Below are 13,640 nucleotides of genomic sequence, written 5' to 3'. Positions count from 1 at the left end.
CAGTAGTATACAGCACAGAGCACAGCCCACAGAGAGCTATATACAGCCCACAGTAGTATACAGCACAGAGCACAGCCCACAGAGAACTATATACAGTCCACAGCAGTATACAGCACAGAGCACAGCCCACAGAGAGCTATATACAGCCCACAGCAGTATACAGCACAGAGCACAGCCCACAGAGAACTATATACAGCCCACAGCAGTATACAGCACAGAGCACAGCCCACAGAGAACTATATATAGCACAGAGCACACAGTAGTATACAGCACAGAGCACAGCCCACAGAGAGCTATATACAGCCCACAGCAGTATACAGCACAGAGCACAGCCCACAGAGAACTATATACAGCCCACAGTAGTATACAGCACAGAGCACAGCCCACAGAGAGCTATATACAGCCCACAGTAGTATACAGCACAGAGCACAGCCCACAGAGAACTATATACAGCCCACAGCAGTATACAGCACAGAGCACAGCCCACAGAGAACTATATACAGCCCACAGCAGTATACAGCACAGAGCACAGCCCACAGAGAGCTATATACAGCCCACAGTAGTATACAGCACAGAGCACAGCCCACAGAGAACTATATACAGCCCACAGTAGTATACAGCACAGAGCACAGCCCACAGAGAGCTATATACAGCCCACAGTAGTATACAGCACAGAGCACAGCCCACAGAGAACTATATACAGCCCACAGCAGTATACAGCACAGAGCACAGCCCACAGAGAACTATATACAGCCCACAGCAGTATACAGCACAGAGCACAGCCCACAGAGAACTATATATAGCACAGAGCACACAGTAGTATACAGCACAGAGCACAGCCCACAGAGAGCTATATACAGCCCACAGCAGTATACAGCACAGAGCACAGCCCACAGAGAACTATATACAGCCCACAGCAGTATACAGCACAGAGCACAGCCCACAGAGAACTATATACAGCCCACAGCAGTATACAGCACAGAGCACAGCCCACAGAGAACTATATACAGCCCACAGTAGTATACAGCACAGAGCACAGCCCACAGAGAACTATATACAGCCCACAGCAGTATACAGCACAGAGCACAGCCCACAGAGAACTATATACAGCCCACAGTAGTATACAGCACAGAGCACAGCCCACAGAGAACTATATACAGCCCACAGCAGTATACAGCACAGAGCACAGCCCACAGAGAACTATATACAGCCCACAGTGGTATACAGCACAGAGCACAGCCCAGAGAACTATATACAGCCCACAGCAGTATACAGCACAGAGCACAGCCCACAGAGAGCTATATACAGCCCACAGCAGTATACAGCACAGAGCACAGCCCAGAGAGAACTATATACAGCCCACAGTAGTATACAGCACAGAGCACAGCCCACAGAGAACTATATACAGCCCACAGCAGTATACAGCACAGAGCACAGCCCACAGAGAACTATATACAGCCCACAGCAGTATACAGCACAGAGCACAGCCCACAGAGAACTATATACAGCCCACAGCAGTATACAGCACAGAGCACAGCCCAGAGAGAACTATATACAGCCCACAGTAGTATACAGCACAGAGCACAGCCCACAGAGAACTATATACAGCCCACAGCAGTATACAGCACAGAGCACAGCCCACAGAGAACTATATACAGCCCACAGCAGTATACAGCACAGAGCACAGCCCACAGAGAACTATATACAGCCCACAGTAGTATACAGCACAGAGCACAGCCCACAGAGAGCTATATACAGCCCACAACAGTATACAGCACAGAGCACAGCCCACAGAGAACTATATACAGCCCACAGCAGTATACAGCACAGAGCACAGCCCACAGAGGACTATATACAGCCCACATCTCTTCTCTTCCTCCCCTCACCTCCTCCGAGAATGGCCCCACAGTCCAGAAAAAAAAAAAACTCTCCTCACCTCTCCTCGTGCCCAGCGTTGCTTCCTGGTTCCTGCTCCTGTCTCAGCAGCTGCAGTCTGCCCGGGACACAGCAGGTGCGCGATGATATGACGTCATCGCGCACCCGCAGTGTCAGAGGCAGAGCGGGGAATGATGGGAGAGGAGCGTCTGTAGACGCTCTCTCCTCCATCATTGCATTCAACTGTACCGGCGTCTATACGCCGGTATAGTTGAATGCGACGGCGGGGGCGGCGGATTGAGCGGCCCACCACTGGCACCGGCCCTTCTGGCATTTGCCAGAAGTGCCCTATGGCCAGTCCGGCCCTGGCCCCCGGTATGTAATATACACACTCACTGTATAGGGAAAAGTATGTGCCCCCTGTATGTAATATACACACTATATACAGTAGAGAAAAGTATGTGCCCCCTGTATGTAATATACACACTATATACAGTAGAGAAAAGTATGTGCCCCCGGTATGTAATATACACACTATATACAGTAGAGAAAAGTATGTGCCCCCGGTATGTAATATACACACTATATACAGTAGAGAAAAGTATGTGCCCCCGGTATGTAATATACACACTCACTGTATAGGGAAAAGTATGTGCCCCCGGTATGTAATATACACACTCACTGTATAGGGAAAAGTATGTGCCCCCTGTATGTAATATACACACTATATACAGTAGAGAAAAGTATGTGCCCCCTGTATGTAATATACACACTATATACAGTAGAGAAAAGTATGTGCCCCCTGTATGTAAGAAAAGTATGTGCCCCCTGTATGTAATATACACACTATATACAGTAGAGAAAAGTATGTGCCCCCTGTATGTAATATACACACTATATACAGTAGAGAAAAGTATGTGCCCCCTGTATGTAATATACACACTGTATAGAGAAAAGTATGTGCCCCCTGTATGTAATATACACACTATATACAGTAGAGAAAAGTACGTGTCCCCGGTATGTAATATACACACTCACTGTATAGGGAAAAGTATGTGCCCCCTGTATGTAATATACACACTATATACAGTAGAGAAAAGTATCTGCCCCCGGTATGTAATATACACACTATATACAGTAGAGAAAAGTATGTGCCCCCTGTATGTAATGTTCCCACTGTATAGAGAAAAGTATGTGCCCCGGTATGTAATGTACACACTGTATACAGTAGAGAAAAGTATGTGCCCCCTGTATGTAATATACACACTGTATACAGTAGAGAAAAGTATGTGCCCCCTGTATGTAATATACACACTGTATACAGTAGAGAAAAGTATGTGCCCCCGGTATGTAATATACACACTATATACAGTAGAGAAAAGTATGTGCCCCCTGTATGTAATATACACACTGTATACAGTAGAGAAAAGTATGTGCCCCCGGTATGTAATATACACACTATATACAGTAGAGAAAAGTATGTGCCCCCGGTATGTAATATACACACTATATACAGTAGAGAAAAGTATGTGCCCCCTGTATGTAATGTACACACTGTATACAGTAGAGAAAAGTATGTGCCCCCTGTATGTAATATACACACTGTATACAGTAGAGAAAAGTATGTGCCCCCTGTATGTAATGTACACACTGTATACAGTAGAGAAAAGTATGTGCCCCCTGTATGTAATATACACACTGTATACAGTAGAGAAAAGTATGTGCCCCCTGTATGTAATATACACACTATATACAGTAGAGAAAAGTATGTGCCCCGGTATGTAATATACACACTGTATACAGTAGAGAAAAGTATGTGCCCCGGTATGTAATATACACACTGTATACAGTAGAGAAAAGTATGTGCCCCCTGTATGTAATATACACACTATATACAGTAGAGAAAAGTATGTGCCCCCTGTATGTAATATACACACTGTATAGAGAAAAGTATGTGCCCCCTGTATGTAATATACACACTATATACAGTAGAGAAAAGTATGTGCCCCCTGTATGTAATATACACACTGTATACAGTAGAGAAAAGTATGTGCCCCCTGTATGTAATATACACTCTATATACAGTAGAGAAAAGTATGTGCCCCCGGTATGTAATGTACACACTATATACAGTAGAGAAAAGTATGTGCCCCCCTGTATGTAATATACACACTATATACAGTAGAGAAAAGTATGTGCCCCCTGTATGTAATATACACACTGTATACAGTAGAGAAAAGTATGTGCCCCCTGTATGTAATATACACACTATATACAGTAGAGAAAAGTATGTGCCCCCTGTATGTAATATACACACTGTATACAGTAGAGAAAAGTATGTGCCCCCTGTATGTAATATACACTCTATATACAGTAGAGAAAAGTATGTGCCCCCTGTATGTAATATACACACTATATACAGTAGAGAAAAGTATGTGCCCCCTGTATGTAATGTACACACTATATACAGTAGAGAAAAGTATGTGCCCCCTGTATGTAATATACACACTGTATACAGTAGAGAAAAGTATGTGCCCCCTGTATGTAATGTACACACTATATACAGTAGAGAAAAGTATGTGCCCCCTGTATGTAATATACACACTATATACAGTAGAGAAAAGTATGTGCCCCCTGTATGTAATATACACACTGTATACAGTAGAGAAAAGTATGTGCCCCCTGTATGTAATATACACACTATATACAGTAGAGAAAAGTATGTGCCCCCTGTATGTAATGTACACACTATATACAGTAGAGAAAAGTATGTGCCCCCTGTATGTAATATACACTCTATATACAGTAGAGAAAAGTATGTGCCCCCGGTATGTAATATACACACTGTATACAGTAGAGAAAAGTATGTGCCTCCTGTATGTAATATACACACTATATACAGTAGAGAAAAGTATGTGCCCCCGGTATGTAATATACACACTGTATACAGTAGAGAAAAGTACGTGTCCCCGGTATGTAATATACACACTCACTGTATAGGGAAAAGTATGTGCCCCCTGTATGTAATATACACACTATATACAGTAGAGAAAAGTATGTGCCCCCTGTATGTAATATACACACTGTATACAGTAGAGAAAAGTATGTGCCCCCGGTATGTAATATACACACTCACTGTATAGGGAAAAGTATGTGCCCCCTGTATGTAATATACACACTATATACAGTAGAGAAAAGTATGTGCCCCCTGTATGTAATATACACACTATATACAGTAGAGAAAAGTATGTGCCCCCGGTATGTAATATACACACTATATACAGTAGAGAAAAGTATGTGCCCCCGGTATGTAATATACACACTGTATACAGTAGAGAAAAGTATGTGCCTCCTGTATGTAATATACACACTATATACAGTAGAGAAAAGTATGTGCCCCCGGTATGTAATATACACACTGTATACAGTAGAGAAAAGTACGTGTCCCCGGTATGTAATATACACACTCACTGTATAGGGAAAAGTATGTGCCCCCTGTATGTAATATACACACTATATACAGTAGAGAAAAGTATGTGCCCCCTGTATGTAATATACACACTGTATACAGTAGAGAAAAGTATGTGCCCCCGGTATGTAATATACACACTCACTGTATAGGGAAAAGTATGTGCCCCCTGTATGTAATATACACACTATATACAGTAGAGAAAAGTATGTGCCCCCTGTATGTAATATACACACTATATACAGTAGAGAAAAGTATGTGCCCCCGGTATGTAATATACACACTATATACAGTAGAGAAAAGTATGTGCCCCCGGTATGTAATATACACACTCACTGTATAGGGAAAAGTATGTGCCCCCTGTATGTAATATACACACTATATACAGTAGAGAAAAGTATGTGCCCCCTGTATGTAATATACACACTATATACAGTAGAGAAAAGTATGTGCCCCCTGTATGTAATATACACACTGTATACAGTAGAGAAAAGTATGTGCCCCCGGTATGTAATATACACACTGTATACAGTAGAGAAAAGTATGTGCCCCCTGTATGTAATATACACACTATATACAGTAGAGAAAAGTATGTGCCCCCTGTATGTAATATACACACTATATACAGTAGAGAAAAGTACGTGTCCCCGGTATGTAATATACACACTCACTGTATAGGGAAAAGTATGTGCCCCCTGTATGTAATATACACACTATATACAGTAGAGAAAAGTATCTGCCCCCGGTATGTAATGTTCCCACTGTATAGAGAAAAGTATGTGCCCCGGTATGTAATGTACACACTGTATACAGTAGAGAAAAGTATGTGCCCCCTGTATGTAATATACACACTGTATACAGTAGAGAAAAGTATGTGCCCCGGTATGTAATATACACACTATATACAGTAGAGAAAAGTATGTGCCCCCTGTATGTAATGTACACACTGTATACAGTAGAGAAAAGTATGTGCCCCCTGTATGTAATATACACACTGTATACAGTAGAGAAAAGTATGTGCCCCCTGTATGTAATGTACACACTGTATACAGTAGAGAAAAGTATGTGCCCCCTGTATGTAATATACACACTGTATACAGTAGAGAAAAGTATGTGCCCCCTGTATGTAATATACACACTATATACAGTAGAGAAAAGTATGTGCCCCGGTATGTAATATACACACTGTATACAGTAGAGAAAAGTATGTGCCCCGGTATGTAATATACACACTGTATACAGTAGAGAAAAGTATGTGCCCCCTGTATGTAATATACACACTATATACAGTAGAGAAAAGTATGTGCCCCCTGTATGTAATATACACACTGTATAGAGAAAAGTATGTGCCCCCTGTATGTAATATACACACTGTATAGAGAAAAGTATGTGCCCCCTGTATGTAATATACACACTATATACAGTAGAGAAAAGTATGTGCCCCCTGTATGTAATATACACACTGTATACAGTAGAGAAAAGTATGTGCCCCCTGTATGTAATATACACTCTATATACAGTAGAGAAAAGTATGTGCCCCCGGTATGTAATGTACACACTATATACAGTAGAGAAAAGTATGTGCCCCCCTGTATGTAATATACACACTATATACAGTAGAGAAAAGTATGTGCCCCCTGTATGTAATATACACACTGTATACAGTAGAGAAAAGTATGTGCCCCCTGTATGTAATATACACACTATATACAGTAGAGAAAAGTATGTGCCCCCTGTATGTAATATACACACTGTATACAGTAGAGAAAAGTATGTGCCCCCTGTATGTAATGTACACACTATATACAGTAGAGAAAAGTATGTGCCCCCTGTATGTAATATACACACTATATACAGTAGAGAAAAGTATGTGCCCCCTGTATGTAATGTACACACTATATACAGTAGAGAAAAGTATGTGCCCCCTGTATGTAATATACACACTGTATACAGTAGAGAAAAGTATGTGCCTCCTGTATGTAATATACACACTATATACAGTAGAGAAAAGTATGTGCCCCCGGTATGTAATATACACACTGTATACAGTAGAGAAAAGTATGTACCCCCTGTATGTAATATACACACTGTATAGAGAAAAGTATGTGCCCCCTGTATGTAATATACACACTATATACAGTAGAGAAAAGTATGTGCCCCCTGTATGTAATGTACACACTATATACAGTAGAGAAAAGTATGTGCCCCCTGTATGTAATGTACACACTATATACAGTAGAGAAAAGTATGTGCCCCCTGTATGTAATATACACACTATATACAGTAGAGAAAAGTATGTGCCCCCTGTATGTAATATACACACTATATACAGTAGAGAAAAGTATGTGCCCCCTGTATGTAATGTACACACTATATACAGTAGAGAAAAGTATGTGCCCCCTGTATGTAATATACACACTATATACAGTAGAGAAAAGTATGTGCCCCCTGTATGTAATATACACACTATATACAGTAGAGAAAAGTATGTGCCCCCGGTATGTAATATACACACTATATACAGTAGAGAAAAGTATGTGCCCCCTGTATGTAATATACACACTATATACAGTAGAGAAAAGTATGTGCCCCCGGTATGTAATATACACACTATATACAGTAGAGAAAAGTATGTGCCCCCTGTATGTAATATACACACTATATACAGTAGAGAAAAGTATGTGCCCCCTGTATGTAATATACACACTATATACAGTAGAGAAAAGTATGTGCCCCCTGTATGTAATGCACACACTATATACAGTAGAGAAAAGTATGTGCCCCCTGTATGTAATGTACACACTATATACAGTAGAGAAAAGTATGTGCCCCCTGTATGTAATATACACACTATATACAGTAGAGAAAAGTATGTGCCCCCTGTATGTAATATACACACTATATACAGTAGAGAAAAGTATGTGCCCCCTGTATGTAATATACACACTATATACAGTAGAGAAAAGTATGTGCCCCCTGTATGTAATATACACACTATATACAGTAGAGAAAAGTATGTGCCCCCTGTATGTAATGTACACACTATATACAGTAGAGAAAAGTATGTGCCCCCTGTATGTAATATACACACTATATACAGTAGAGAAAAGTATGTGCCCCCTGTATGTAATATACACACTATATACAGTAGAGAAAAGTATGTGCCCCCTGTATGTAATATACACACTATATACAGTAGAGAAAAGTATGTGCCCCCTGTATGTAATATACACACTATATACAGTAGAGAAAAGTATGTGCCCCCTGTATGTAATATACACACTATATACAGTAGAGAAAAGTATGTGCCCCCTGTATGTAATATACACACTGTAAAGAGAAAAGTATGTGCCCCCTGTATGTAATATACACACTATATACAGTAGAGAAAAGTATGTGCCCCCTGTATGTAATATACACACTATACACAGTAGAGAAAAGTATGTGCCCCCTGTATGTAATATACACACTGTATACAGTAGAGAAAAGTATGTGCCCCCGGTATGTAATATACACACTGTATAGAGAAAAGTATGTGCCCCCGGTATGTAATATACACACTGTATAGAGAAAAGTATGTGCCCCCGGTATGTAATATACACACTGTATAGAGAAAAGTATGTGCCCCCGGTATGTAATATACACACTATATACAGTAGAGAAAAGTATGTGCCCCCTGTATGTAATATACACACTATATACAGTAGAGAAAAGTATGTGCCCCCTGTATGTAATATACACACTGTATAGGGAAAAGTATGTGCCCCCTGTATGTAATATACACACTGTATACAGTAGAGAAAAGTATGTGCCCCCTATATGTAATATACACACTATATACAGTAGAGAAAAGTATGTGCCCCCTGTATGTAATGTACACACTGTATACAGTAGAGAAAAGTATGTGCCCCCTGTATGTAATATACACACTGTATACAGTAGAGAAAAGTATGTGCCCCCTGTATGTAATGTACACACTGTATACAGTAGAGAAAAGTATGTGCCCCCTGTATGTAATATACACACTATATACAGTAGAGAAAAGTATGTACCCCCTGTATGTAATATACACACTGTATAGAGAAAAGTATGTGCCCCCTGTATGTAATATACACACTATATACAGTAGAGAAAAGTATGTGCCCCCGGTATGTAATATACACACTGTATAGAGAAAAGTATGTGCCCCCGGTATGTAATGTACACACTGTATAGAGAAAAGTATGTGCCCCCGGTATGTAATATACACACTGTATAGAGAAAAGTATGTGCCCCGGTATGTAATATACACACTGTATACAGTAGAGAAAAGTATGTACCCCCTGTATGTAATATACACACTATATACAGTAGAGAAAAGTATGTACCCCCTGTATGTAATATACACACTGTATAGAGAAAAGTATGTGCCCCCTGTATGTAATATACACACTATATACAGTAGAGAAAAGTATGTGCCCCCGGTATGTAATATACACACTATATACAGTAGAGAAAAGTATGTGCCCCCGGTATGTAATATACACACTATATACAGTAGAGAAAAGTATGTGCCCCGGTATGTAATATACACACTGTATACAGTAGAGAAAAGTATGTGCCCCCGGTATGTAATATACACACTGTATAGAGAAAAGTATGTGCCCCCGGTATGTAATGTACACACTGTATAGAGAAAAGTATGTGCCCCCGGTATGTAATATACACACTGTATAGAGAAAAGTATGTGCCCCCTGTATGTAATATACACACTATATACAGTAGAGAAAAGTATGTGCCCCCTGTATGTAATATACACACTATATACAGTAGAGAAAAGTATGTGCCCCCTGTATGTAATATACACACTGTATAGAGAAAAGTATGTGCCCCCGGTATGTAATATACACACTGTATAGAGAAAAGTATGTGCCCCCTGTATGTAATGTACACACTGTTTTTATATACAACTATGTTGTTGTGGATATTTCTGCTCCGTTTTTTTGTATACATCTCTGCTTGGAGCTATCCTGTGTGGCCTAAAGGGCATGAAGAGGGAGTCTTTGTGACTTGTTTCCCTCTAATATCTATTACAGCGGTGCTTCAGTTTCCTTCTAATAAATATTGCTTTTCTGTGTTTTCCACAGCCAATAATCTGAAGCCGATGGATTTTCGGACACGAGACCAAACTTGGTTGTCTCGGTTACAGGAGGTTTTCAGAGAGGGGTCCGATGGTGTTTTAATTACGAATGGTGATGACTCCAGAGAGAGAATTGTTAAGTTGAAGTCTCTGCTACACAGGCGCACGAGACTATGGTGGAATAAGGCCACCCTGGGACAGTATCTGGCCCGTGGCCTGATCCCAAGGGGATTGCGCATACAGATATTCCCATCCTTCCCTGTGGAAGATGAACTATTTAGATCTGAGTGGGAGGAAGTAGCTACAAAATGTTCGAGGGGATTCATTGAACTGCTCATACAATTGGATACAAAAAAACTGAGTTGGAGAAAGAAATTGATATCATCCAAAATACTATAAAAGATGACCTGACTACGGAGGCACTAGAAAAATTAAATAGTGATTTGGATAAAGATTTTGTTAAATGGGAACAGGAGATCAGCATGGTTAAAACCAAAAAATTACAGAGAGACAATGGAGACTATCGGGAGAATCGGGTGTACCGTTGGAGGATGGGCAAAAATAAAACCCGCCCTGCATCACAAATTAGATCGGGTTCTATCTCATCCGCAACATCAGTGGATGAAATTAGTATAATTTCAGATCGATCCAATACATCTGGTGGAGGTAGGGAGCGGAAGATACAACCGAATAGAGCTGCCAAGGTGAAATACAACGGCAAAAGAAGGAAACTTACCCCTCCGGAAAGTTAAGAATACAGGTTTAGAGGTGATTAATTTGTCCTCCCATCATCTATCTAGTACACAAATTGAGGTCTTAAAATTGGGGCTTAATTTTGTTCCATCTAACCAATTTGATTTATTTACAGTCGTAAAAGACACCCATTTATTTTGCCGCAAATTACTCCTCAAAAAACTACATGGCCAAAAAAATCTTGGAGATATTCCATTGAGTGAGGCGGAGGCCGACGCTTTATCAGCATTAGAGGATCTTCTCAAGGAACAACAACCAGACTTTTTAGGTAAATTTCCTTCCACACTTTTGCCTAGGTCAACCACATTCCCTCCCTTGTCTTTATGTCCACAGGTGGACATATTTTGTAGATTGGTCATTGAAGATCTGGCCAAGATATCGAGGGGTCTGTACAAGGATAATTTGACAGTGGGTCATAGGAAAGCCCTGAGAGAATTACAGGAACTTGATTCCGTAGTAATAAAACCAGCGGACAAGGGGGGGAATGTGGTTATATGGCCAACTGAGAAATATGAAAGGGAGATTATGCGGCAATTGAGGAACAAGGACACATATCGGGTATTACCCCAAGATCCCACTCAGATTTTTATGAATAAACTGACGCGCATCCTGGATCTGGCGGACGGGCTGGACGCTGTTCCCAGGAAGGTACTTGAGGGACTCATACCTAAGTTCCCCAGAACTGCCACATTCTATGCCCTGCCCAAGGTGCATAAGGATGCTGTGAACCCGCCTGGGCGACCGATTGTCTCTGGCATAGGGGGGTTATGTGAGAATGTCTGCAGATTTGTTGACTTTTACTTAAAACCATTAGTCGAGACGCTTCCCTCCTATGTCAGAGACACCACGGATGTACTAAGGAGGGTGGATGGACTGACTCTCGAGGCGGGTATGTGTTGTGAAATTGGATTCTGGGCTCCCCCGGTGGCCACTTGTGGAATTTAACTTGTGTGCATCATCCCCTCTGTTCACCTGCTCCTATCAGGATGTGGGAGTCGCTATATAACCTTGCTCCTCTGTCAGTTTCATGCCGGTCAACAATGTAATCAGTAGCCTTTCTGTGCATGTTCCTGCTACTAGACAACTCCCAGCTAAGTTGGACTTTTGTCCTTGTGTGTTTTTGCATTTTGTTCCTGTTCACAGCTGCTGTTTCGTTACTGTGTCTGGAAAGCTCTTGTGAGCGGAAATTGCCACTCTGGTGTTATGAGTTAATGCTAGAGTCTTAAAGTAATTTCTGGATGGTGTTTTGATAGGGTTTTCTGCTGACCATGAAAGTGCCCTTTCTGTCTTCATGCTATCTAGTAAGCGGACCTCGATTTTGCTAAACCTATTTTCATACTACGTTTGTCATTTCATCTTAAATCACCGCCAATATATGTGGGGGCCTCTGTCTGCCTTTTGGGAAAATTTCTCTAGAGGTGAGCCAGGACTGTCTTTTCCTCTGCTAGGATTAGGTAGTTCTCCGGCTGGCGCTGGGCATCTAGGGATAAAAAAACGTAGGCATGCTACCCGGCCACTTCTAGTTGTGCGGCAGGTTTAGTTCATGGTCAGTATAGTTTCCATCTTCCAAGAGCTAGTTCTCATATATGCTGGGCTATGTTCTCTCGCCATTGAGAATCATGACAGTTTGACCGGCCCAAAAAAGGGTTAAATTACTGGCTGAGAAAGGAGAGAAAAAAGAAGTCTGCTACAATTTTTTTTTTTTTTTTTTTTCCCTCTAGTTCTGAGTGTGCTCTTAATTGAATCACTTGCTAGTCTGCCTATACTGCAGCCTTCCTCTCTTCCTCTCCTTCTAATCCTTGAATGGCTCTGTGTTCACCTGTTTCAAATGGATCTTCAGAGTGTAGCTACAGGTTTGAATAATCTCGCCACAAAGGTACAAGATTTGCAAGATTTTGTTGTTCATGCACCTATGTCTGAGCCTAGAATTCCTTTGCCTGAATTCTTCTCGGGGAATAGATCTCACTTTCAAAATTTTAAAAATAATTGCAAATTGTTTTTGTCCCTGAAGTCTCGCTCTGCCGGAGACCCTGCACAGCAGGTCAGGATTGTAATTTCCTTGCTCCGGGGCGACCCTCAAGACTGGGCTTTTGCATTGGCACCAGGGGATCCTGCGTTGCTCAATGTGGATGCGTTTTTTCTGGCCTTGGGGTTGCTTTATGAGGAACCTCATTTAGAGCTTCAGGCGGAAAAGGCCTTGATGTCCTTGTCTCAGGGGCAAGATGAAGCTGAAATATACTGCCAAAAATTCCGCAAATGGTCTGTGCTTACTCAGTGGAATGAGTGCGCCCTGGCGGCGATTTTCAGAGAAGGTCTCTCTGATGCCATTAAGGATGTTATGGTGGGGTTCCCTGTGCCTGCGAGTCTGAATGAGTCCATGACGATGGCTATTCAGATCGATAGGCGTCTGCGGGAGCGCAAACC

The sequence above is a fragment of the Ranitomeya variabilis genome, chromosome 5, assembly GCF_051348905.1.
Source record: "Ranitomeya variabilis isolate aRanVar5 chromosome 5, aRanVar5.hap1, whole genome shotgun sequence".
In the NCBI taxonomy this organism is placed as follows: Eukaryota; Metazoa; Chordata; class Amphibia; order Anura; family Dendrobatidae; genus Ranitomeya; species Ranitomeya variabilis.
This window is presented reverse-complemented; position numbering follows the sequence as displayed.